The sequence below is a fragment of the Canis aureus genome, chromosome 7 (genome assembly GCF_053574225.1).
Source record: "Canis aureus isolate CA01 chromosome 7, VMU_Caureus_v.1.0, whole genome shotgun sequence".
NCBI lineage: Eukaryota > Metazoa > Chordata > Mammalia > Carnivora > Canidae > Canis > Canis aureus.
Window position 1 is genome coordinate 17,657,902 of NC_135617.1, and position 25,346 is coordinate 17,683,247.

At 38.0% G+C, this 25,346-nt stretch overlaps 1 long non-coding RNA gene across 1 annotated transcript in view; it reads left to right on the forward strand.

The window, feature by feature from the left end:
- LOC144317104 (uncharacterized) overlaps positions 1 to 25,346 on the forward strand; it is a 72,246-nt gene that overhangs the window by 41,474 nt on the left and 5,426 nt on the right. The window contains exon 2 of the long non-coding RNA XR_013382985.1: positions 9,968 to 10,253. This is a non-coding gene — a long non-coding RNA (uncharacterized LOC144317104). The remainder of the gene's footprint in view (positions 1 to 9,967; positions 10,254 to 25,346) is intronic.

A 25,346-nucleotide genomic window follows, 5' to 3' on the forward strand; every position in this document is an offset into this window, starting at 1 on the left:
GCATTGGGGTCCAACAAGGTAATCAATCCATCATCTCCAAATCCTTAATCAATCACAGTTGCAAAGACACTTTTTTCAAATTAGGTACATTTACAGATTTCAGGGATTATGAACTGGTATATTTGAATATCAAGAATATTAAACTATAGCCTTCTACAACATGCAAGACATTTATTGGGGAAGTAGATCAGTGAGGAAACAAAGGAAAGAAACTAGAGGCAGTGAAGAAAAGCCTTCACTGAAGGCCTGATGTCTCTGAAAGAGAGTGAGAAGGATGGGGCAATGTGTATAAAGTGTTTCAGACTGCAATGTAATTCCAGAAACTTTGTGCAGGCTGGTAGAGAGTCCTTGAGTCCAAGTATTCCACTGAAAAGGTCCTGTGTCTACAGGGAGGGGTGTGTATCCATAAGCCCACTTGCAAAGTCACTGGCTCAGTGCAGCCCATGGGAATTGTGGCCTGGACAGGAATGTGGTGGTAGGGGACACCTGGGTGGCTCAGCAGTTGGGCACCTGCCTTTCAGGTCATGATCCTGGGATCCAGGATCGAGTCCCGCATCAGGCTCCCTGCAAGGAGCTTGCTTCTCCCTCTGCCTATGTCTCTGCCTCTCTCTCTCAGTCTGTGTCTCTCATGAATAAATAAATAAGTCTTAAAAAAAGAAAAAAAGGTGGGGATCCCTGGGTGGCTCAGCGGTTTGGTGCCTGCCTTTGGCCCAGGGTGCGATCCTGGAGTCCTGGGATCCAGGCCCATGTTGGACTCCCAGCATGGAGCCTGCTTCTCCCTCCTCCTGTGTCTCTGCCTCTCTCTCTCTCTCTCTCTCTCTCTCTCTGTCTCTCATAAATAAATGGGTAAATAAAACTTAAAAAAAAAGAAAGAAAAAAAGGAATGTGGTGGTAGATCCAGAAAAGCAATAGTTTGAGCCACAAGACAATTATGCTCCCTAAAGCAGGAGAGCTAAGCATGCATTTTCATGGCCACCACATTCATCCATGTTCCTTTTCCTCAGATCTTCTCAATAATCTTCAACTTTCTAAAGGTCCCTGACTAGTTAGGCAACCCATAGCCATGCCATTAACCCATAATCATTAGCGATTCACTGACTCCTACAATTTACTTATCCTGTATAGACCATCTTGAGCTTGATTTTGAGTGGACCTGCCACATCAAATAAGGCCTAGTTCATGATGGGCAGCCATGGTCACATAGTCACATGGTATCTTGTATCTCTGCCAGACTCAGTTCCAAGCTAACACCTGCTTTTCAGATAAGGGCTGGTGTCAGAAAGAGATAGCATATCCTTACTCCCAGATTCAAGATCTGTGTTGTGGTTCTTCTATTTAGCCATCTGTCTACCAAAGTCACTTCAAATATCACTGAATCTGTTTGGTTGTAAAGCTTAAATAGCAGTGCCACTCACACCACAGCTTGTGTGCAGTGTTGAGGCCTGTCTTACTCTGGAACCCACTTGAAACTGGCAGCTTTATATATTGCCTTGTGAATGGGTTAGGACAGCACATTCAAATATGGAATATATTCTCTCCAAAATCTGAAAAAAATCTACCATGTGCTTTTTTCATGGTGGGAGTACCAAGGGCAGACCTGCCACAGACCACTGCTCCTCTAGGTACTTCATCTAGGTGGTAGGTCTCTGAACTTTCAGGGGGTTAAGCTCACCTCACTGGGTATGCTTGTGTATTTCAAAAGCATCTTCTTTTACTACTTCCTGATCACCAGGTCTAATTAGTATATCGCCATCAGTGAAATGAACCAGCAGGATATTCTGTGGAATATCAAGGCAATCAAAGTTTCTCTAGGATGTAAGACTGATGGCCAAGGGCTCATATAGCCTTGGGGTAAAAAACTGAAGGTGAATCACTTCTCATTTTCTCTACTACTTGGTGCAGAAAAGAAAATGTTTCCTGGGTCAATGACTGCATAAAAGGTGCCAAGGGCTGTTATGATTCGCTCCAATAGTGTTACCACATTGGCAACAACAGCTGCAATTGGTGTCACAACCTGATTAATTTTATGATAATACATAGGTATCCCCGAACATACGTCTGGCTTGTGTAGTAGCTAAATAGGGGAGTAAAAAGAGGATATGAGAGGAATCATTACCTCTGCATCTTTCATGTCTCTGATGGTGGGAGTGCCAAGTGCAGACCTGCCACAGACCACTGCTCCTCTAGAAACTTCATCTGTGTGGTAGGTCTCTGAATTTTCAAGGAGTTTAGCTCACCTCCTTTTGGCATGCATGTGCCTTTCAAAAATATCTTCTTTTACTACTTCTTGATCACTAGGCCTCTGTACCATTCAGAGAAACAATACTACTTTCAGTAGTGGAGGGAATGTAAAAGGACTTTTACCATAATGGCCCTTAAACTCTGGGTTACAGAACCGATGTGTGGACACTCCATTTTGGAGGAAAATAATCACAAAATGGGTCTGCAGTCCCAGTGGATCAACTCTGAGATGGACTCGGGCCAAACCTCCACCTTACCTACAGAAGCTTTCTGACTGTCCAACCATGTTGGCATTCTAGGCTTTGGGGGTGAACATGAGTTCAGAGTAGTATCTGTTAACCCATGAATGTCTTAGTATATCCCTTTCTCTAGTGTATAGTCAGTCACCCTGGTGCATGGCCATATGTCCCTCTGGAGAAGGCCTGGAAGAAGAGTTTGGTAAATATGTGTGGCCACATGTGGGGTCTACCTCAAGCCCACAATCAGGGGACTTTGGGTCTGAGAATTGGCTTAATTTAGGAACCACTTAAGTGGTCTTTTATCCCTACTATAATGACTCACATCAAGTTTCTGCCACTAGACCTAGAATTTTTTTCACTTTTGTGTGTCAAGCAGTATTTTAATATCCGCCCATTTTTTATCCTTCAGAATTTTCATACTCAATTAGCCACCACCAGAGATCATTTTAGGTTATAAGACTTTGATTACTGCTCCACCTCATTGGCTTATTATAGTAATTGCACACAGCAAGTCTCTAGTGATTAAACAGTGCCACCTGGTCTCTATCCATCTGGAAATGAAACGAGGGAACCCAATTTTATGATGGCATCTGCAGCCATCATCTCTGTCCTACAGAGAACAACCACCATAAAGCTTTTTGGGGATCCTGGTCTTCCCCACATCAATGCAATTATTAATACCTTGGTAAAGGCAATGTCCTCTGGGTCCCAGCAAGTGGAATGGCTAGAGATGGCTACACAGCTTGCATATAGTAGTTTTATTTGAATATTATCTCAAGTCTTAATACTCTATTTTATTCTATGCCAGGGTCAGGCATCTTATCCTCACTAGCTCTAAGCCACTAATGAGCTCATACTTTAAATTTTATCCCTCATTTCTAGGTGCTTTGTATTTGGAATTTTTTTGCTGCTTATACAGTCTTTCATATTGCAAGAACTGTGTTATTCTATGGTCTAAGATTAATGTTTATATTAGTTAGAATGTCATCTACATTTATTCATTATTTCATATTTCTCTTGACTACAGGGACCTTGTTATGCTTTAATTATCTGTTAAAAACTCCTTACCATATTATTAAGATTGTTTAAAGTATTTGAGCATAACCATCTATTATCAACTCACAAATAAGTTTTAATCTTAGTCTTTTGTGTTTTTATAAATCTCTATGATTATGCTCTGCATTCTAGTGAGTGTCTTGGTATTATCTTCCTGCTTGTTAATTCTCCGTTTATATACACTCTAAAGTTTATCTCCTCCATTGCATTTCTCAGTCCAATTGCTACATTTTCTATTTCCAACATCTTAATTTAAAAAAATTCACATGTAGGGCACCTGGGTGGCTCAGTTGGTTACTTGTATGCCTTCAGCTCAGGTCGTGATCCCAGGGTCCCGGGATCAAGCTCTTCACTGGGCTCCCTGCTCAGCAGGAAGCCTGCTTCTCTCTCTTCCTCTGCTTGTCCCCACAGCTTGTGCTCACTCTCTCTCTCTCAAATAAATAAATAAAACCTTTCTTAAAAATGTATATGACCCTCCTTCCCAAAATAATCTATAATACATGTGTGATGGACCAAATTCTAAGATGACCCTCAAGGTTTTTGTCCCTTGGTGAACATGCCCTGTATAATCCTCTCCCTTGTATGTAAGCATTTTTTTTCTTACTTGTTTTTGTTACCCATCTCTGAGGAGTGGTTTTACTGTTGCCTCCACTCAGCCCATTTGTTCCAATCTAGAACCAGGTCATATAATTTACTTAATGCCAGTTTCCTGTGATGATGTTGGGGATGGTGAATACAGAGGTAAGGTGGTGAGGGAGAGAAAGTTGTCTGGTTTTAGGTCCTGGTTTAGAGGTTGTTCTAAATCCTCTGCCTCCCTAATTTGGACTATAATTCCAGGCAGTATTCTACAAGAATATATATTTTTTATTACTTATTATTTTAAAGGTTTTTTTTTTTTTTTTTTTCAGGACTTGTCATAGCCAAAATATAGACCCTGACTTCAAAAAATGAGCTTGGCATTAGTTTTATGTGGAACTTTTGGACTTCCTTTGTCCCCAATATTAGTTTCTGGCTCAAAGTCCAGCCATTCTATGGATTCAGTCCCCAGACACTATTTTGCTTTTCTGTCCATTACTAGTCCAAATAATGTTAAATTGTTATTTAGTTTTCTTTTTATATTAATTTTCTGTCATTTGTATATCTCTGAAACAGAAACAGTTTTCACTATTTGAACTTATTTTGCCATTTTCATACAGAAATCCTTCAGTATGGTTATTTTCCTTATAAAATGTATTTTGTTTGTTATTTCAAGTCCTAAATTAAACATTTTGTAATTGAAAGAGGGAATTTAATCCATTTATATTTATTGCTTTATAGACAAATTTGAGCTTTCATTTATTTTGGCAGTGCCTAAGAATCATGTTAGTGGACATGAGATGACTGCAAGAGATCTCATTCATGAATAGATCCTGGTGAATAAGTTCTATTCTTCTGGATTATTGTGTTGATTTTGCCCCTTGAGGATATCTGTACATTTTTTAAAAAGTTACCATTGTCTTCATTACTAGAAGAAAATGGATTAATAAAACAGAGAATATAATAAAATTTCAACATGAAATTTAAGATAAGCAGACTAAACCCAGGTCTTCCTCAGAAGATCTTGACTGAAGAGTTGCTACTGATGCTGGGTGCTATCTTTACTTCAAAGACTTTTGGTGTATATAAGGCAGTGGCTTATTTTAACTGTTTTCTCCAATTACTATCCAGGGCTCCAACTCCCTACCTCTTGGATCTGATGAATAAATAATTTTTTAAAAAATAAAATTTTAATTTGGAGTCATTTTAGATTTATTTACCAAAAAATGAAAGACAAAGATAATACATAGAACTTCTATGTGCCCCTTAACTAATTTTCCCTTAAGTTAACACTGATCATTCATGATACATTCACTTTAGCTGAATTCTAGACTTCATTCAGATTTCATCAGCTTTTTCACTAATCTTCCCTAATTCAGGATCTAGTCCAAAATACTAAATTGCATTTAGTCATGATGTATAGATTTTAAAAACTAAATAACATAGATTCAAAACATTGGATTTTTTAAAAAAAGATTTTATTTATTTATTCATGAGACAGAGAGAGAGGAGAAGCAGGCTCCATAGAGGAGCCTGATGTGGGACTTGATCCTGGGACTCCAGGATCATGCCCCAGGCTGAAGGCAGGCACTAAACCACTGAGCCACCCAGGGATCCCCAAAACATTGGATTTTTGATACTCTAGAGCAAATTGTAGTTGTATCTAGGATATTTGAATTTGAAACTATGATGCATATATGCCTTACTATTCGGGCCATAGCATCATATGTAAGAAAGAATTTTCTTTTCTTTTCATTTTTAAATATTTAATTATTTATTTTAGAGAGAGAGTATGAGCATGTTGGTGGGGGGGAGAGTGAAAGAGTCTTAAACAGACTCTTTTGCTGAGCACGGAAATTGATGTGGGGATTGATCTCATGACCTTGAGATCGTGACCCTCAGACAAAACCAAGAGTTGGGTGCTCAACCAACTGCGCCACCTAGGCACCCCAAGGAAGCATTTTCAGTCAGTTGCCTTGGCACTCTGGAGTGCAATGAAAGTGGAGAAAAATTAAAATATCAAGGCATTGGCATCATGTTTAGTTGTTTAGCCTTCTTACAGACAGAGATTTGTTGCTAATACAGAAAGGAAGTATCAGGAATTCAGGACAGGTCAAGCTGACCCAAAGAAGCATCTCAAGATGGATGGCAGACCATTTAACATCCCAGAGAACTGGACTCTCTAAGCTGGTTTCCCTGGCTACTGGAAGATTCTCTCCTCAGTGGAGTTGAATGACCAATTGTTGCACATTTTAAAAAGGGGTCAGGGAATGAACTATGTGTTAATATTGGGGGTGCATAGCTACTAAGAAGGCAAACTATTTTCAGAGGCCTATAGGCAAATGAAAGAAGATAATCTCTACAAAGATACATACTGATTTATGAGAAAAATCTTAACTTTGTGTACTTTTGAGACTCTTGTGCCCTTCCTAGCAGCTAGAAAGGGTGGAACTTTTTACTATTCAATGCTCTTACTCTTAGCTGACCAAATCCTCATAGGATTCAGGGGGAATACATAAAGTAGCACTTCATTCAGTCTTGAGTCAGACACTCCAACCTATAGAGTCCAGAAGAATTTAGGAATGGCTCCCCTACTCTATTCATCTCATGCCCCTGGCTTTTCAGGCTCAAGTCTAGAGCTGCTTTATGAAGCTTTCTGTCTCATAGTTACTGGGAAATTCAAAACCTATGCTTCTTTTGACCTTTTCTGCTTTCTCTTCACACCTCCCAGCTACCACTGGCCCCAGTTTTTTTCCTGTCTCAGGGGCATTATTATTCAGTTCTGTCTGATTCTATTTTAGATGGAGTTGGGATTGTGTGGGTGTGGGCAGCTGCACTTTGGATTGTGTGGAAAGGGAAGCTGTAAAGCAATCTAACATATTACTCAGACATATTATAGTACACATGTCCCATGCACTATTATGCTAAGAGCACCCGGGCTTCTTTCTCTAGCTTTAGTTGCAATACCAAATGTCTGCTTTTCTTCTTGCTTACATATGTAACAGGAAGCCAGAAGAGAGTTGGCATTTTCTAGAAATTAGGAATAGAACTTGGGGGAGTGGGATGAGGATGAGGAAAATACCTTGTTCCGACTTACTGATTACATGCTTTTACGTTCTTCAGACTTGCTAGTTTCTCTTTTTTTCCCCTGTATTCCAATTTAAACTCAGTGTGTCGGCTTGTTTTCCTCCTCTGGTGGGTTGGGGAGTCTACTTTCTATTTTTACTGTACTAATGGCTATTTTTGACTTTTTATACCATATTTAAGTTCCTTCTCTCTATTGAACAATTCTCTCAAAAATGAAAGAATGTTTACTGCAGAACTGAAATTCAAACCTAAGCAGTTTCATTCCAGCATTGTTGTGCTTAATTATAATGCTTGTAAACCTACACAATGATGTTTCAATCATCCTCTCATTTAGACTTTATTTTTAGCATTATTTCCTAGCCTTTTTAACACAAATTATTTAGAGTCAGATTTCTTGAACTGAGGTTACATACTCCTGGGATATTCCTTGCCTAAGTTTATCTTAGCCAGTAAACGATGGTTTGTTTTACTGGAATGCTGTTTCTCTGAATACCTGGGGAAATATTGTCAAATCTTTGTTGGCGTATATATTTACAAAAGAATCAGCAGAATCCAAGCTCTGTATGCATATTTGTACATTGTGCATCTATGTGTGTGTGTGTGTGATAGAGAGATGGGGGGGGGGGATTACCTAGAAAAAAAGAAAATATGCAAAGAATATATGGAAACTTGAAACAAAGTGGAGTATGCCACAGTGCTAAAAACATGCTCATGTCATCCACTCCCATAACTTTTGCAAGTCTGTCAGATAGAGGTGCAGAGCTGTGTGCTAGTTTACTAAGTCTGTGGGGATCCATATGTGTATTTTTTTTTTAAATAAAATTTGCCACTTCACGAAACATTGCTTAATTCCTCCACTTTAATTAATTACCAACCAACCAAACTCAGTTCCACCTATTGATCAATTAAAATTTGTGCTGAAATTGTGCTTTAATACATTTTAATTTATAAACCTAGGACTTTGCTTTCTTTAATATCCAATTAAAATGAGTCCCTTTTAAAAAAATGTCCTCAGTTGTTACCTTTTTGTTTTTTAGTTGTTACCTTTTATTTTACTTTTCCGTTACCTTACCTAAGTATCCTCATTTACTTTTTAAAAATTTTTGAAATATATTTTTCTTTGAACCTGGATATGTGAAACACAGTCGTAAACAGAGTGTAAGCACAAAGCATCATAAGGAAATTGAGAACAATATGAAATCATCATATATTGTGGTAGATGAAGGCATTATTCCTAAGGTTCCCACAATGAACTTGACAACAAAGAAGATGATAGCTTTTTCCAAACACAACCACTAAGTTGATAGCAAGCAGTAATCAATCGAAAGAAATTTTGGATGTACTTAGATGCCAATTTAAAAGTTTAGGCTTTTATTATTGTAAAGATGCAAATGAACCTAAATTTCGGTATCTTTTATGTAAGAAAACAATGAGTGATAACTTCATGAAATAATCATTCTTCCCATATCATTAACAAAAACTGTATTCACTCTCTTTGTGCATGTAAGGTTTTTCTTTTTCTTTTTTTCCAATCTCCATGTTCAGACATTTTATCAGAATATATCTAAGTATACATTTTTTCTCATTGATTATTCCTAGAACTCTGAGCTTTTTAATCTTTTGATTTGCAAACTCAGGTGTTTCTTTAGTGAAGAGCATTCTTTGATCAGCTTTTTGCTTTTTAACTGTTCCGTCTTTTCCACTCATCTTACCTTGGAATTCTTGCTTTTATAAGTTGAATATTTCATATTTGTCTTTTAGGGATTATCATTTGCATCTCTTAAATTTCTCTTCCTCTTATATATGATTTCTCTAACTTTTGGTCTCCTACGTAACATATTTAAGTTTCTTTAGACAACAACTTTCTGGTATTCTTTGGGTTCTGGAATATTTTTTCTTTATATTCTTTTAATAATATGCTATTTGAAAGACTGCTGCCTCCAGAAATGGGGAGCTAGCTAATTTAGACAAATAAAGAACACCTAAACAGATTTGTAAAACAAAGACAAGAGTTTTAAAAATAAGAATAAAAAATCTGATCGAAGGCACTGCGGAACTGCCTTCCTTGGTAGAGAGGACCCGCCCGGTTACAATATGAAGAAAACGGAAGGCCAGGGAAGTGTGTGTCAGACATTTGGTCTTGCCTTTTTCCCTCAGTCCACTTGCCAATTTGAAAGCAGTGACACAGCCTTGGAAGCTCTGCAGCACTTTTATCAATCTCATAGAATTAGCAGAACTGATACTGGAATTGGACAATAAGGAAGTATACCCACACACAAACTAGGCTTTCAGTTGAAACCCTGAAGGAGTACACCTTAGGAGGAAGAGTAAAAATAACATAGACTAGCGCTTAGAAGGTCCGACCTCACCTTCAAATCTTTTTCATCTGTGATTGGACTAAGGGGATATCCTCATAGACTTATTCCTGGCAGAGAAAATGCAAATCAATTTTGGATGAAGAAAAAAATGATATCTTCAAGTGATCTTAGATATTTCTACATATAATTTGTAACACCCAATAGAAAATAACAAAACATTAAAGTAAAAGTAACTAACTAAAAACCAGGAAAAAACTAAACATGTCCAAAAGAAATGTAGATATTAAAGTTGGCAGACACAAATTTTAAAATTACTGTGTTAATATTTTAAGATGTTCAAGGAAAGTTTGATATAGTTGACTAGAAGACTAGAAATTATAAAATACCTGAATGGAAATTTAAAAGTAAAAACAAAAATAAAATTAATTATGTGATCTTTGACTTTAACAGCAGATTGGATGCAGTTCCCCGCCCCCGCAACAAAAAAGTGAGCTGGACAATAGGTCAGAAGAAATATCCAAACTGAAACAAAGAGAGACAAGATGGAAAAGATACAATAGAAAAGAAAATACTATTCATGTGACATGGAGTTAAAAATGTCTACAATTGGAGTCTTTGCTGGGGAGGACTGAGAGAATGGGGTAGAAGCAATCTGTGAAGACATATGAGTGAAAGTTTTCCAAAACTGATGAAAGATACTAAACCATAGAAGCAAGAGGATAAGCCTTCAAACAGGGTAAGTATAAGAAAAAGCCCACACAGTAACACTATTGCAAATGAAGACAGAGGTAAAAATCTTGGGAGAAACCAGAGAAAAAGATATATTATTTCAAAGGGGGAACACCAGGCTGACAGTTGACTTCTCAGAAGACAAGGGAATAATATCTTCACAGTATTGCAAACAAACAAACAAACAAACAAATACCAGCACAGATTCTGTACCCAAAGGAAATATTTTTCAGGAGGGAGGGCAAAAAAGTCTTTATCATAAAAACAGAAACTGAAAATTCATCAGCTATAAAACTACAGTGAAGGAAATTCCAAAGGGCTATTATAAGATAAAAGATAAATGATCAGGGATCCCTGGGTGGCGCAGCGGTTTAGCGCCTGCCTTTGGCCCAGGGCGCGATCCTGGAGACCCAGGATCGAGTCCCACATCGGGCTCCCAGTGCATGGAGCCTGCTTCTCCCTCTGCCTATGTCTCTGCCTCTCTCTCTCTCTCTCTCTCTCTCTCTCTCTCTCTGTGACTATCATAAATAAATAAAAATTAAAAAAAAAAAAAAAGATAAATGATCAGATGGAATGTTGGAGGTGAAGAAGAAATGAAACATATTAAAAGAATTAAATATTCAGTAAATATAAATGAAACTTGTCTTTGAAGAAATAGTAATAATAATGTCTTATGAGGTTTTAAATATATTTAGAATTAAACAAAAATGACAACATCAAAAACTTAGTGTCTGGGATATGTTTAAGAAAGGTAATATTCCCCGTATGAATGAAACATATAATGTTTGTCCTTCTCTGATTGACTTACTTCACTCAGCATATGTTTCATTCATACGGGGAATATAAAAAATAATGAAAGGGATTAAAGGGGAAAGGAGAGAAAATGAATGGGAAAAATCAGAGAGGGAGACAGAACATGAGAGACTCCTAACACTGGGAAACGAACAAGCGGTAGTGGAAAGGGAGGTGGAAGGGAGGATGGGGTGACTGGGTGATGGGCACTGAGCGGGGCACTTGACGGGATAAACACTGGGTGTTATACTATATGTTGGCAAATCGAACTCCAATAAAAAATATAAAAAAAGAGGGATCCCTGGGTGGCGCAGCGGTTTAGCACCTGCCTTTGGCCCAGGGCGCGATCCTGGAGACCCGGGATCGAATCCCACGTCGGGCTCCCGGTGCATGGAGCCTGCTTCTCTGTGTGACTATCATAAATAAATAAAAATTAAAAAAATTAAAAATAAAAAAAATATAAAAAGAAAGGTAATATACATGAATAAGTCTTTAGTAAATCCAGTAGTCAGACTGTGATCACAGATAAGAGTTCACTAGTTCAGCAATAGTAGAAGAATATATAAACCACACATTTAGTTATGGGGGAAAAGACATTAGACATATTTAGTAAATCCAAAAGAAGATAAATGAGAAAATGCAGTACAAATAGAATAAGTATTGACTAGCAGTTATATGTGAGGCACTGGGCTAGGGGTAGGAGATATATTTAATAACATATCTTTTGCCTTTATGGATTTTAGAATCTAGGTATCAGGGAGTGTTATGGGGCTGGCAGGAATGTTTGGATTCTCCAGAAGAAGACCCGAAAAGGATTTGTTTGCAAGGTGCAGGATACAATGGTAAGAGAATGAAGAAATGAGACAGTAGGAAATACAGTAATAATAGGTGTGCCATCAAGCAGCTATTTCTATGAGGTAATAGAGCTTAATTTCAAAGGAAAACATTGGGATATGGTGTAGATGAAGCACCTTGAAAGTATCCCACATGAGGAAAAAGGGCTATCTTATTTCTGTCAATGGTTGGAGAGCAGTTTTCAGATGGTGTTGATTCCTTGGTGCTTCCAGGCTAATGTTGTCTCCCAAGGCTTTGGAGAAAGCCGTCAAACAGATGGCTATCCTGGTGTTTAGAAGTTAGGGACACTGGGTATTGACAGCTTTGGCTACATTCCATCCCTTCACCATTTAGAGCCACTTTTTTTTGCTCCTAGTAAGTGTCACTCTGTCTTATAATAGCCTCTTCAGGCTGGTGAACATTCAAAATTTCTATCAAAAATGATTTGCATAGCAAGGTTTGTAGGACAAACTATACTCTCTAGTGCAGCTGATGCAGAGACCACAATTCACACTCATCACCTACTTTATTTACCACCCATTCAATATGTTCCTCACCTTCAGCCAGCATTTCTGTTGATCCAGAATGCTTGGTGAGGGGGGTAACCCAGATCTTTATGCCTGAGGGATCTGAGACTGTGGTTATTGTATCCCTGTAAGGCATTGGTTGCTGCAACTGTCCACTAAGAATTGTCACACATGGGGCAGCCATGGTGGCTCAGTGGTTTGGTGCCACCTTCAGCCCAGGGTGTGATCCTGGGGACCCAGGATCGAGTCCCACGTCGGGCTCCCTGCATGGAGCCTGCTTCTCCCTCTGCCTGTGTCTCTGCCTTGCTCTCCCTCTCTCTGTATTTGTCATGAATAAATAAATAAAATCTTAAAAAAAAAGAAAAAGAATTGTCACACATGTGGAAGTGCTCAGAGGTAGTGACTTTGCCAAGTTCCAGACTTTCTGCCCATCATCTAACAGCAATTCTATCTCCTCACGATAATCAGAGAGCAACTGATTATTAATTACTCCTGTTAATATAGCATAACAGCTCTTTGTTTTGCCTCAGGGTCTTCAGGCATGAGGAGCTTAAAATTGCCAGGCATAAGACATAAAGTTAGATTGAGTGGAATCTTTGCTGTGCCTCTGATGGAAGTATTTCCTCCTCCACTCCTGGGGACCAGAGCCAATCAGCTGAGGCAAAAGTGGGGACAGAAAGTATAAATCCTCCAAGTGGATTTACTGGGAGTAACATTTAGAAAACCCACTCCTATTTCTACATTTTGGTCTGCTGTTTTACATAACAGTAAAATAGACATTGGTTCAGTGTATATACTACACTTTGAAGGACAGCATTGCACACACAAGCTGGAATCTCAGCTACACTATTAAGGGACCATTACAGTGTTAAATTAGGAGCACATATTTTGAGAGATGAAGTTTATGGTAAGACCAGGAGAGTCTGTGTGTATGTTCATTACCACACTGTATTTCCTATGAAGTGGGTTCCTTGGCCTGTTAGTGATGTTACAAGGATCCCATGATAATAAACACTTTGTTAAGTCCTTACAGAATGATGCTGGTAAAGGGACTTCCCACAAGGAGAGCAAAACTATACCCAGAATGTGTGCTAATTTTCTAAATTGCTGGCCCTGCTAGAGTAGACAAGATCTGAAATAACCAATTTGGTATCAAAGTAGCTGGTTGGTCTCCTAGTGGGGTGGTATACTATTGAGGACATAATGTCAGTCTCCATAGCCAATCAGCTAGATTCCAGCAGTGACAGGAGCCAGCTCAGTAGAGGTGAGAAGGAAACTATGCTTCAGACCATGCACAGCTTTTGGAACAAAGGTAACATGGTTTGGTTGGCCTTCCTGGGTTGATTAGATGTGAGACAGTAACCTTCTTTTCACCATACAAGCTCAAATTGAATTCTTCTGACTATTCCCTCATAACTGAGTATAAATCCCAGCACTCTATTCAAATTCAGATTCCTGGTATTTATTTGAAGTAGGTACATTTCAATCTTAGATATATTGCTTGGTCTAAATTTTGTATTTTTAGGTGCTTTATTTTCAGTTTGTACTTGTCTTATTTATCGTTGATTGTAAATCTGAGAACATAATCTTTTTTCTTAGTTATTGTTTTTGGATTAAACTTACTAAATAGGGATCCCTGGGTGGCGCAGCGGTTTGGCGCCTGCCTTTGGCCCAGGGCGCGATCCTGGAGACCCGGGATCGAATCCCACGTCGGGCTCCCGGTGCATGGAGCCTGCTTCTCCCTCTGCCTGTGTCTCTGCCTCTCTCTCTCTCTCTCTCTGTGACTATCCTAAATAAATAAATAAAATATTAAAAAAAAAATAAATAAACTTACTAAATACTTTATATTATTTTAATAATGACAATAGTTATTATTAAACTGGCAGGTAATATTCTTGAATTATACAAGTATCACAAGGGCAAGGATCTCTGCTGTGTTCATAATATATTTCAGGGACCTAGGAGAGTGCCTAGCACATAGTACATGTCAAGAAACATTTATTGACTAAATAGATTTTCTGTAATACTCTCACAAGGTATTGTTATCCTTCTCTTACTGATGCAAAAGTTAAGGCTGAAAGTGGTTAAATGACTTTCTAAGCGTAACACAGCCAGTGAATGGCAGAGGGAAAATTTTGAATTTAATTTAATCTGACTTCAGAGGTGTCACTTTCTCACAACTCAATAGAGATTACAGGGTGACCCTGATTGTCAGACAATTCATTGATTTGTGTTTCCTGATATATGGAAAACTCAATGGGGGCAGGAAACTTAACTTATCAGATTTTGTAGCCTCAGGAGTTAACAAATAGCTTGACAACAAAACAGGTCTTCCATAAATATTTGTTAAATAAATGGTTCTGATTTACTCAAATAACTCAGGCGAGTTTACTGCCATGGGGAGTCTGACATTAAATTTGTTGTGTGTATTTATTGATCATGACAGTGCTCTTTGAGGGTAATCATTCTGCCAAAGTTTTCAGCTTCAGTCACAAAGGACTCAATGAGGTAACCTCAGACACAAAGAATGAGAGGCTCATTACCTATTAATCTTGGAAATGGGAAGGTTTGGAGGAGAGAGAAAGATAGGTTCACAATCTTTTCCCAGTACTTGAAAGCCACATAAGGATTTCTTAGCAACTTTAACAGAAATACCACCTATAATCCTTGGTTAGAAAATTATCACTGACATCATTATTATTACTTATGTTTATGGTTATTACCACTGACTCAATTATTATTCTGGGTTGATTTTTTTTTAATGGTACTTGTATGGTACCCAATGACTGGAGTTTTTCCCCATAAAAATGAACAGAAAAGTCCTCCTTGAATTGGAGTTAAGTGGCTATATATATTTCTAAACTAGCATATTCAGAGAAAAGAATCTTCTGTGCTTGTATTTGTTTTTTGTAGATCCTACATCTTTTGAGATTTCTTATTGTCATGTGGGAATTAGCATTTGGTTTCCAGAAGGCATTACTGAAAACATTTTTTATTTTCACAGAATTATGGGCATATGTTTGTTTTGAAATATGAAAATAACTTGTACAGATGTAACAGAAATGCAGGAAAGGAACAAAAAAGAAAAATTAACAAACCTGTATTTATGGGGTCAAGGAAAATAAGAGATAGTAGTTCTAGTCATAAGGGTAAAAAAGAATTAAGAAAAATTATCAATCCATTTTATGTTTTGACTCAATAATTCAAAATAAACCCTTATTTTCCCTAATAAAAATATAACCAAAAAATCTAGTTTATAGATCAGCAATAAGATTCTTAATATAATTATAGTGTAAGAATGGCGAAGGCAAGGAGAGGAACTTTTACTAATAACAATCAGACCAGCATGACAGATAGCCTTGGAATGCAGCCCTGGTGCTATGACAACTGGCATTTAAAGCAACTTCCTCAAATACTAGCAAAGAAGCAAAGAGAAATTTTACCTTATTTCTTTTACCTCAGAATCTTGAATGTCAAAAATGAGATAAAGGGGAAAAATATCAGCAGGAAACTTAGATTGTGTTAGAAATTTAGAATTTCTAAATTTAGAAATTTTAGCTTCTAGGAAGAAAAGAAGAAACTTTAGTTTCATTGACATTCAGTCTTATGATTATATACTTGAGAATAGATATTTAAATATATATTTTAATATTCCATGAGTTCCGGATTGTGTGTGTGTGTGTAGGTGGGCGTATTGCTGGTTAAATCTATCATCTGTCATTTTTGCTAGAATAAACTTTTGATAGATTTAGTCTGAGGAACATCACTGCTATTATCAGTTTTTTTAACAGTAGGGGCCAAAATATGAATGCATAACATTAGATTGTATCCCAGTGGAAAAGAACTAAGAGAGTTTCTGAAGCAGAGTAGAGAGGTTTGCAGTGTTCTGTTATAATTAATGCTCTTCCTGGTCTTTGGATAAAGAGGCATTTATTGCCCTCTGCTCTAAGCTGACATCTTCTATGATGAATTTGCTTTGAACTGTAAAACAAAGAGATTTTTCAAAGTATAGACTATAAAGAGATGATAGTTTCTAAGAGGGTGACCAGTATGATGAGAAAAATATTTCCATTCATCATCTAGGTTTATATTTCACTCTATAAGATTAGGAAAGAGAAAGTTCTCTTCTTTTACAAGGATCAGTAAAATAAATCTCAGTAACAAATACATAGTTGAATTTTATAATTCCAAATTAATTAATATCAATAATAAAAAAGTAGCTCAAAATCAATATTGATCAAACATTTAAAGTAATTTAAGTCCTTAGTAACATCAATACGATCATTTGGATATTGCCAGAATCATGTGAAGTCTGGTGGGTCAGGTGACCGATGGATCAGGAAATCCATTTGTAAGAGATTACATCCCAAAAGGAACCATTCCCAAGTATTATGGGGTTCCTCAATCTGATAGTTTTATCTGGTCATTTTCAGTGTTTCTATTTGGCGGTACCTGAAGAGATCCTTTTTTTTTTTAAACATTGATTTTTAAAATTTTTTTTAAAAAAAATTATTTATTTTTAATAATAATTATTAATTTAATAATTAAATTTATTTATTCATAGAGACAGAGAGAGAGAGGGGCAGAGAGAGAAGCAGGCACCATGCAAAGAGCCTGACAGGACTCGATCCAGGGTCTCCAGGATCACACCCTAGGCTGCAAGCAGCACTAAACCGCTGTGCCACCAGGGCTGCCCAAGAGATCCTTTTAACTTGAAACTTTTAGAGAGGCACTGAGTCCACAGTATGGTATAAAGTATGTAGGGTACACCAAAAGTTAAATGAAATTTAAAACACCAATGTTGCTAAAGCTTAGCTAGAAAACCTTTTTCTTACTGATGTACCCATAGTGATATGTGGCATAAAAATCTGAAATCATGGAAATGTAGGGAAGACAGAGAAGACGGGTAGTGAATCAGATACAGTATTTGAGACCTAAGGTATACGTGTGTGGAGAGGAGCCAAGAGTGGATGCCAGCAGTGAATGTTTAGCAGAGAGCTGAGGGAGAGCAGTGCTGAAGATTTTGCCAAAACACAACCGTGGAAAGCAGGTGAGATGGCAGGAGGTGGAGACACTGGGTCATTGAAGTTAATTAAGTAAACTGCATCTCTTCCTGGCCTGGGGCTGTTTATAATAGGCTGGCTGGGTGTGTGGCACAGGGAAGTGCTGACTAGTACCTGAATAATAGAATACTGCTGAGATCATGAATAGGATTGGGTCCAGTAGTGCCTCTGAGGCAATTCTTTCTGCATTTATCTTCTGGTTTACCTTGTTCTCTGCTAGTGCCTCTTCTTCGAAGGTCCGTGAGCTATGCTCATCTGGTTGCTTCCTGATGTCTGCACAAACTGATATATACATGTGTATGTGTGTGTGCGTGTGTGTATAGTCCTGTTAATAAGTGTCTTGTGGGAACAATAGTGTTCTGGTTCAGTGAAGGCATAAAAACAGGGAGACCCTGGGGTACCTGGGTGGCTCAGTCAGTTAGGTGTCCAACTCTTGATTTCGGCTCAGGTCATGATCTCAGGGTTGTGGGATTGAGTCCCTCACTGGGTTCCGTGCTCAGCAGGGAGTCTGCTTGAGATTTTCTCTCTCCCTCTATTTCTGCCCCTCCTCCTGCTTGCACGCACTCTCTCTCTCAACATAAATAAATAAAATCCTTTTAAAAAACCCAAACAAACAGGGAGACCCTGAAAGGTGAATGATATGAGCACCAAGGCAAATTCTGTTCCTTAGTTTTCCTGAGGACACCACTGTTTAACGGTCCTTCAAATCATATGACAGAGTGTGAAAAATATATCAAAGATGAATTATGATCTAGAAATGTTTCCCATTACTGGGTGTTGCAAGTGCATAATTTTGGGTAAGAAATAGCTATTGTATTCACTTAGTATGTTTATTAAGAGCAAGGGAAGGAGAGAGGGAAAGAGAGAGGGAGGAAAAGAGAGAGAAAGAAGAAAAAAGGAAAGGAAAGAGGAAGGAAGGAAGGAAGGAAGGAAGGAAGGAAGGAAGGAAGGAAGGAAGGGAGGGAGGGAGGAAGGAAGATGATTTCAGAGATAACAATGACAGAAAACCCTGGCCAAGGTGGGGTGTTAGATGAGACATCCAAAAAAGGGGTGACACCTGAGCTGAGTCCTGACAGCTGAGTGGGAGTTATCCAGGGAGGAAAGGTGTGGGTGGGTAGAGATTTGTGGAGAGGGCTTTCCAAGCTGAGGGAAAACGCTGGAGATGAGAAGGTGGGGCACACGACAGAAACTGCAAGTAGATGTGTGGCAAGGAGGGTGTTAGTGAGGGATGACGTTGGAGTCATAGGAAAGGGGGGCCACACAAGGGGCTTTTGCAGTGCTTGGGGATCTGGATTTGATCCTCATGACTATGGAGAGTTCAGAAAGATTTTAAGTGATACAGTGTCATGATATGCTGTGTGTCTAGAGAGTTGTTCTGATGACAGTGTGAGGCATTGGTTGGAGGCATGTAAGGGTGAGAGAGGAAGGCCAGGTAGAAGGCAATGGCGGGAGTCTAGGGGAGACTTGAGTGTGACTGGGACTGTGGTAGTGAGGGTGGAACTCAGTATAAGTAGGTGGAATAGAGAGATATTAAAGAGGTGGAATCAGCTTTTTGTCTGTTCTGGGTATTATTTCTTTCTAAAAAAAAGTTTTAATTTTTAAATTTTTTTCAACTTCATTGAGTGTGATTGACAAACTTATCAACTACCTGTTTTATTTTATGTTTTAGGATTTATTTATTTATTTGAGAGAGTGTGTGCATGGGTGGGGAGGAGGAGATGGGGGGAGAATATTCAAGTGTGGAGCCCAACATGGGGCTTGATCTTATGACCCATGAGATCACAACCTGAGCTGAAACCAAGAGTTGGATGCTTAACTGACTGAGCCACCCAGGTGCCCCAAATTAGAAGCTATTTAAAGTTAACAATTTTATGACTTGATACACATATATATTGTGGAAAGATTCCCCCCTATGGAGTTAATGAATTAATTAACACATTCATCACCTTAGATATTTACATTTGTTTTTGGTAAAAACATTTAAGTTCTACTCTCTCAGCAAATTTCAGTTTTATAATGTAGTGTTATCACCATGTTGTATGTTAGATCCTCAGACTTTATTTTATAACTAAGATTTGTACCCTTTTACCAGCCTCTCCCTATTCCTTTCCTGCCCTAACCCCGTGGCAAGTACTTTTCTGCTCTATGTTTCTATGAGTTTGACTTTTTATTTATTTATTTTTTAAAGATTCCACACAGAAATGATACCATGTGGTGTTTCCTATCTCTGTGTGGCTTATTTCACTTAACATTATGATCTCCAGATTCATCCATGTTATTCCAAGTGGCAGGATTTCCTTATTTTTTAAGGCTGAATAATATTCCCCATCTTTATATCACATTACCTTTATCTGTCCATCTGTTGATGGCCTCTTAGGTTGTTTCTGTATGTTGACTATTGTAAATAATGCTGTAATTAACAGGAGAGTACTAGTATCTCTTCAAGATAATGGTTTCATTTCCCTTGGATATATACTCAGAAGTGGGACTGCTTGTTATATGGTAGTTCTATATTTAATTTTTTGAGTAATGCCCATCCTTTTTTCCATGATGACCGAACTACTTTACATTCCCATCAGCAGTGCCCTTTTCTCCACAACCTTTCCAGTGCTTGTTAACTCTTGTCTGTTTGATGATGGCCATTGTTGCAGGTGTGAGGTGATATCTCATTGTGGTTTTTGATTTGCATTTCTTTTGTGATTAGTGATGTTAAACACCTTTTTGTGTACCTGTTGGCCATTTGTATGTCTTATTTTTTATCTATTTGCTGCTGCTTAGATTTATGCAATGCTGAAAAAGATAGGGATGTGACTTTCCCTGCTTTCTACCAATATGAACATCACCGCTAGTGTCTTCTGCCAAAGGCATTCTATAGATTAATGCCTTCAGTGACTACATGGGTGGATTTCACATACTTGCCTTAATTTGGGCGGGAAAAATATCTTTTACATACGGTGTTCAATAGAAGGATTCCATTATTTAGATAATTTTGTTTGGTAATACATGTTATCTCATCCTCTGGCTACATCCTCTGGCTACAAGTGGGTTTCAGGCTTTTTGCCTGTGGCATTATGGAGGTCAAGCTGGTTGTCTGTTTCACGATCAGTCATGCTGAAAAATATCCTCCAAGAGTCTGAGCTACTGTCTCTGATGACACTTCAACAACAAGATCAGTGATTAGCAAACATTTGGGTTTATCAGAATCCCCTGGAAAACTTTTTAAATAAAAGATTCCTGGGCCCTTTGGGTACTTCAATTCAGTATATAAGGGATGGGGCCCAGAATCTCCATTTTTAATAAGTGCCCTTACTTAGGGGATTCTGAAACAAATGGTCAGGTAATTACATTACCCATTCTCCCCATAGAAAACACCTTTTCTATGACTTGATTGTTTATATTTTACCCGATTTCTGAAGTGGAACTTGAAATAAATGAATAAAACACATAATTTTTGTATTATGTTTATTTTGCTATATCTTTTGTAAGCTATAGTCAATTTAAAATAATGAAGGTATGGAGCTTGTTAGGTGAATGATAAGGTATTCCAGGATGTTAAGAGTGGCTTTGCATGACATTTAGAAATTAGAATATCCTGATGATAGGGTAAGGATCAGTCCTATCTTGCTGTGGGACTTACAGAATATGCATATGTTGGAGGTGGAGGTGTGTTCTGGAGCAGTGAGACCTGGTGTGTGTCAGGCAGTCAGACAGCATTAGCATCACCCTGGAGGCTATTAGAAATGCAAATTCTCAGCCTCACCCTGACCTACAGAATCAGATCTTTTGGGGTTTGGGGTTTTCTGTGTTTTAACAAGCTCTCCAGATGATTCTGATACACAATAGAAATTGAGAATAACTGGTCTAGTGCACTTCTGTCTCTCCATGGAGACTATGTTTGGGTTTTTAAGGTTTAGCAGTGTGTCTTAAATTATGGAGGTATTGCCTGACTTGTTTCTCTAGAATAAACCCACATCTTAGGATGTATTTAATTAGGATTTGATTCACTCTAAAGTGACTGCAGATTTAAAAGGTAGAAATTGCTTTCTGTCTTAAAGTACAAGTTAGAGCAATCCAGGACTGGTTTGCATTCCCAAATCCACCTATCACCTTAGGAGACTGCTTTGTCCAGAGAATGTATATCTACATTCCAGTCAGCAGAAAAGGGAAAGGAGAGAATGGACACTTTACAGGTGATGTAGACACTATTGCCACTTACATTCCACTGGCAAAGGCCAAGCCACTGGTCCTCTTTAGCTTCGTAGAAGGTGAGGATGCGGAGTTTTGATTCTAAAAGGCAATGTGCCCAGCTGAAATTCAAAAGTTTTGTCACAGAGGATGATGAGGAAAGGAGAAATAGGGTGAGGAGTAGGAGGATGGATTGGTTATTTTTGTCACAGTGGGAAGGTACACTTACCTGGAAGTGTATGTTTCTGATATGTTCCTTTTTTTCTTCTTTTATTTTTTTAAAACTTCACTTCTCTTATATATCATTATATATTCATGCTTTCTATCCTTCCACTTCAGATTTTAATCTTTTCTTTAGTCATTCTCAATGACTTGGGGAAAAGGATGCTGAATCCTACAGAAGTTATTATGATGAAATGATTTTTACTGTATCTATCTATCTCTATCTACCTATCATCTATCTTTGTATCTGTCCAAATGTGTACATAAGGTTTCCATGACAAACTTTTGCTTCTGTTAAATATTGTTATTTACCAATTTGTTATATATGTGAATGTATAAGGAAATTCCTATTTTTTAAAATAATGCTTCTAATGGCCCACTTTCTCAGATTTATAAGTTATGCAATGTCAGAGAATGATTCCTGAACCTTTAGGGAAATATCAAATTTACATGATAATATCAATGACTTATTTTAGGCCACTTTAAATAATTCACTCTCATTTTTTCCAGTTTAATATTTCCTGACATTTGAACTAGACAATGGCTGAATACAAATGTTTTATGTGCTCTTTAGTGGAGACACCTACTGTAAAATGGTTATTGAAAAGCCTATGAATCATCCCTTCTCTAAAATATTCAGTTCTTTAAGCTGATTGCTATTAGCTGTTCATATTATTTTAATTAGAAGAAAACATGGCTGCTGAAAATCAGCTGAAGGTTCTATAAATAAAAGTATCCATCCTGCAGAGTCAAATTTTAATTAACCTTTTAGTATGCCAACCTTTCCACTAGCATTTTTCAGGGCTTGCAGCCATTCATTTTGTTCAAAAGCCATATGGACTATTTTTCATCTGTATATAATCCAAACCTATGAGAGAATGTTCCTGGAATACAAACGCACTGTTCATCAGCTGTCTCTTAAATACCTTTATTTAAATGAAAAGACACACAAATGCAATACAGTGTGGTGTGGTGCAGGGGAAATACACAAGATGGAATAAAATAACTGTCTCTTCTTTTTCTCATTTATCTCCTCATTTTAGTCACAATTTGTGTCCTGACCCGCTTTGGGCATGTTAGGTTTCTTAACATACAACTTACTGGTGATTAAAGCAACACCAGGCTGTAATTACTGGGAATCAGTCCACTTTTTACATCTAGTCATTATCCACATGAAAGGTGTTTTCATGAGCTATTTGTTGGAAAATCCATAGGTGACATAAATAAGTATTTTCTGCTGATTGATTTTGTATGTTGCTATGACCGTGACTGTGGAAGAAATGCCAGATCAAAGTACAAAAGGTGGCTGGACCTTAATTCACTTCAGTCCCTGGTTACCAGAAAAATTAGTTTTCAGGAAAATGTTTCTAATTGTTATGCAGTCAATGAAAGCCATCAAACACAACCATAGCAACCACTGTCAGAACCTGACCTTAATAAGCAAAGAGGACTGATATTAATTCAGTTTCTATGGTTATAGTCAAAGTAAACGTGATATTTTTCTATTTAAAATTTATAACTCTCTGTGATTATTATAGTAATCGAACATCAACTATAACAAGTTTATTAAACTTACAAAAGAACCAAACGATAAAGCACTGCAGTTTGCAAATAATACCCTAGATCTATAGAGGTGATTGGGTGAATCAAGTTTTGAGTAGAAGACATAGGCTAAACATTGAAAGCTTAAAACAACTCATTGCTATGATCCTACCCTATCTGGAAATTTCTACTTCTCCAACCACTGCTTTTCTGCCTTTTGGTTGTATCTCTTTCTGAAACTCAGTTCCTTATAGGTAAATACTTTTTAATCTATACATATACCAACATATAAATATTAGCTATCAGGTAGGACAGAAAATTAGGGCAAATAATTAAAACCAAGGGTTTAGTGAGTAAAGAACCTTCAATGGTAAAGACACAGTGAGAATCTAGGGTGAATCGAAGGAGACAGAAAAGGATAGATGTGGATCTGGAATGGGCAAGCCCTACAGCCAGGGTGGCAGGCAGCTCTGACATAGCTCCCAACCCTCTCTGTCCTCCATCCTCTGTAAACACTTGCCCTCCCATTTCCTTTAAGCATGTTTGGCAGGTAGTCTCTGAAATGGCCTCCAGTGATCTTCACCTCTGGATATTTACACCCTTGGATAATTTCTTCTCTTTGGGTGGGTCTAGAGATTTGCATCTGATGAGATAAACAAAGTAAAATTAACTTCTATTACTCCTGTGATTTGATTACAAAAGAGTGAATTCCATCTTACTGGCACACTCTCTTGCTTTATAGCTTGTTTCACTTTCATGGAGCAAACTGCAAGTTTGTGAGATGCTCAATGGAGAGGTACATGTAGCAAGAACCAAGGGAGGTCTTCAGGTCAACAGCTTACCAGGAGCCATGAGTCCAACAGCTACAAAGAATTGAATCTTACCAATAATGAACACGAGTGAACTTTAAAAATGATGCTTTCCAGTTGAGTTAAGCCCTAGGAGTTAAGCCATGCCTAGACTCCTGACCCAAAGAAACTGTGGCTTAATTGCTATTGTCATTTGAAGCCACCAAGTCTGGAATAGTTTGTTACATCACCATAGTTAAACACCACAGCCAGATTCTGAAACAGCTATACAATCTGGTCACATAGAGTGGGATGGGCTGGGAGAGTGGATATAGACAGGGATACAGCATACAGACAGGGATCAACATTCAGAGATCAGGAGGAGAGAAGGGAAGGAGGGCGAGGGAGAGAAAAAAAAAAGAGGCAACGTGAAGCATATTTTCCCTTAAAGGTCAACTTTTAAACTGGAAACAGGACAAGGACAACATAAGCATCAATGAAAAACAGGATGCAAGAGTTGGTTGTATCACAGTACAACCAGAGAGGAGCTTGGCTTTCAACATGGATCATGTTGCAAGATCCCCTGCTCCTCACCAGTTAGTATGGACCCAAAGAATTATAATTAGAGAAGAATAATCCATTACATTCATGATAGATCTCTCCACAGGATCCTCGGTTTAAGAACTTGCAAATATAACTCAGACTTACAAATCACAAATTATATACCTCATATTTCATGCCCTATCATGTTTTATATTTTATATTTTATTGTAGAGTTGTCTTTTTTTCTCCGATTCATGCAGATATTACAGGGTGATGTGAGTGGGGTGTGTGTGCAATGCAATCTGAAGAAAGTACACCGTGATGTGCTATCCGAAGCCACTGACTACAGCTGTCACACTGAGATGCCTCTCACTCACAAATCTTGGTGTTTGCAGTGTATGTCACTCAGAAAACAAACATATTTCTGCAGACATCTGCAGTTTAGCTGATAGTCACAAAGAACCTTCTATTCGTCATCCAACTTGGGGTTCTTGCAATTCCATCAGGGACTGTTGAGAACTGTTTCAGGAATGTGGTGAGTGATAGTCTTTCTGCTTTGCTTACAAATATGGACAGCCAATAGGTAGACTGTATATTCTTCATA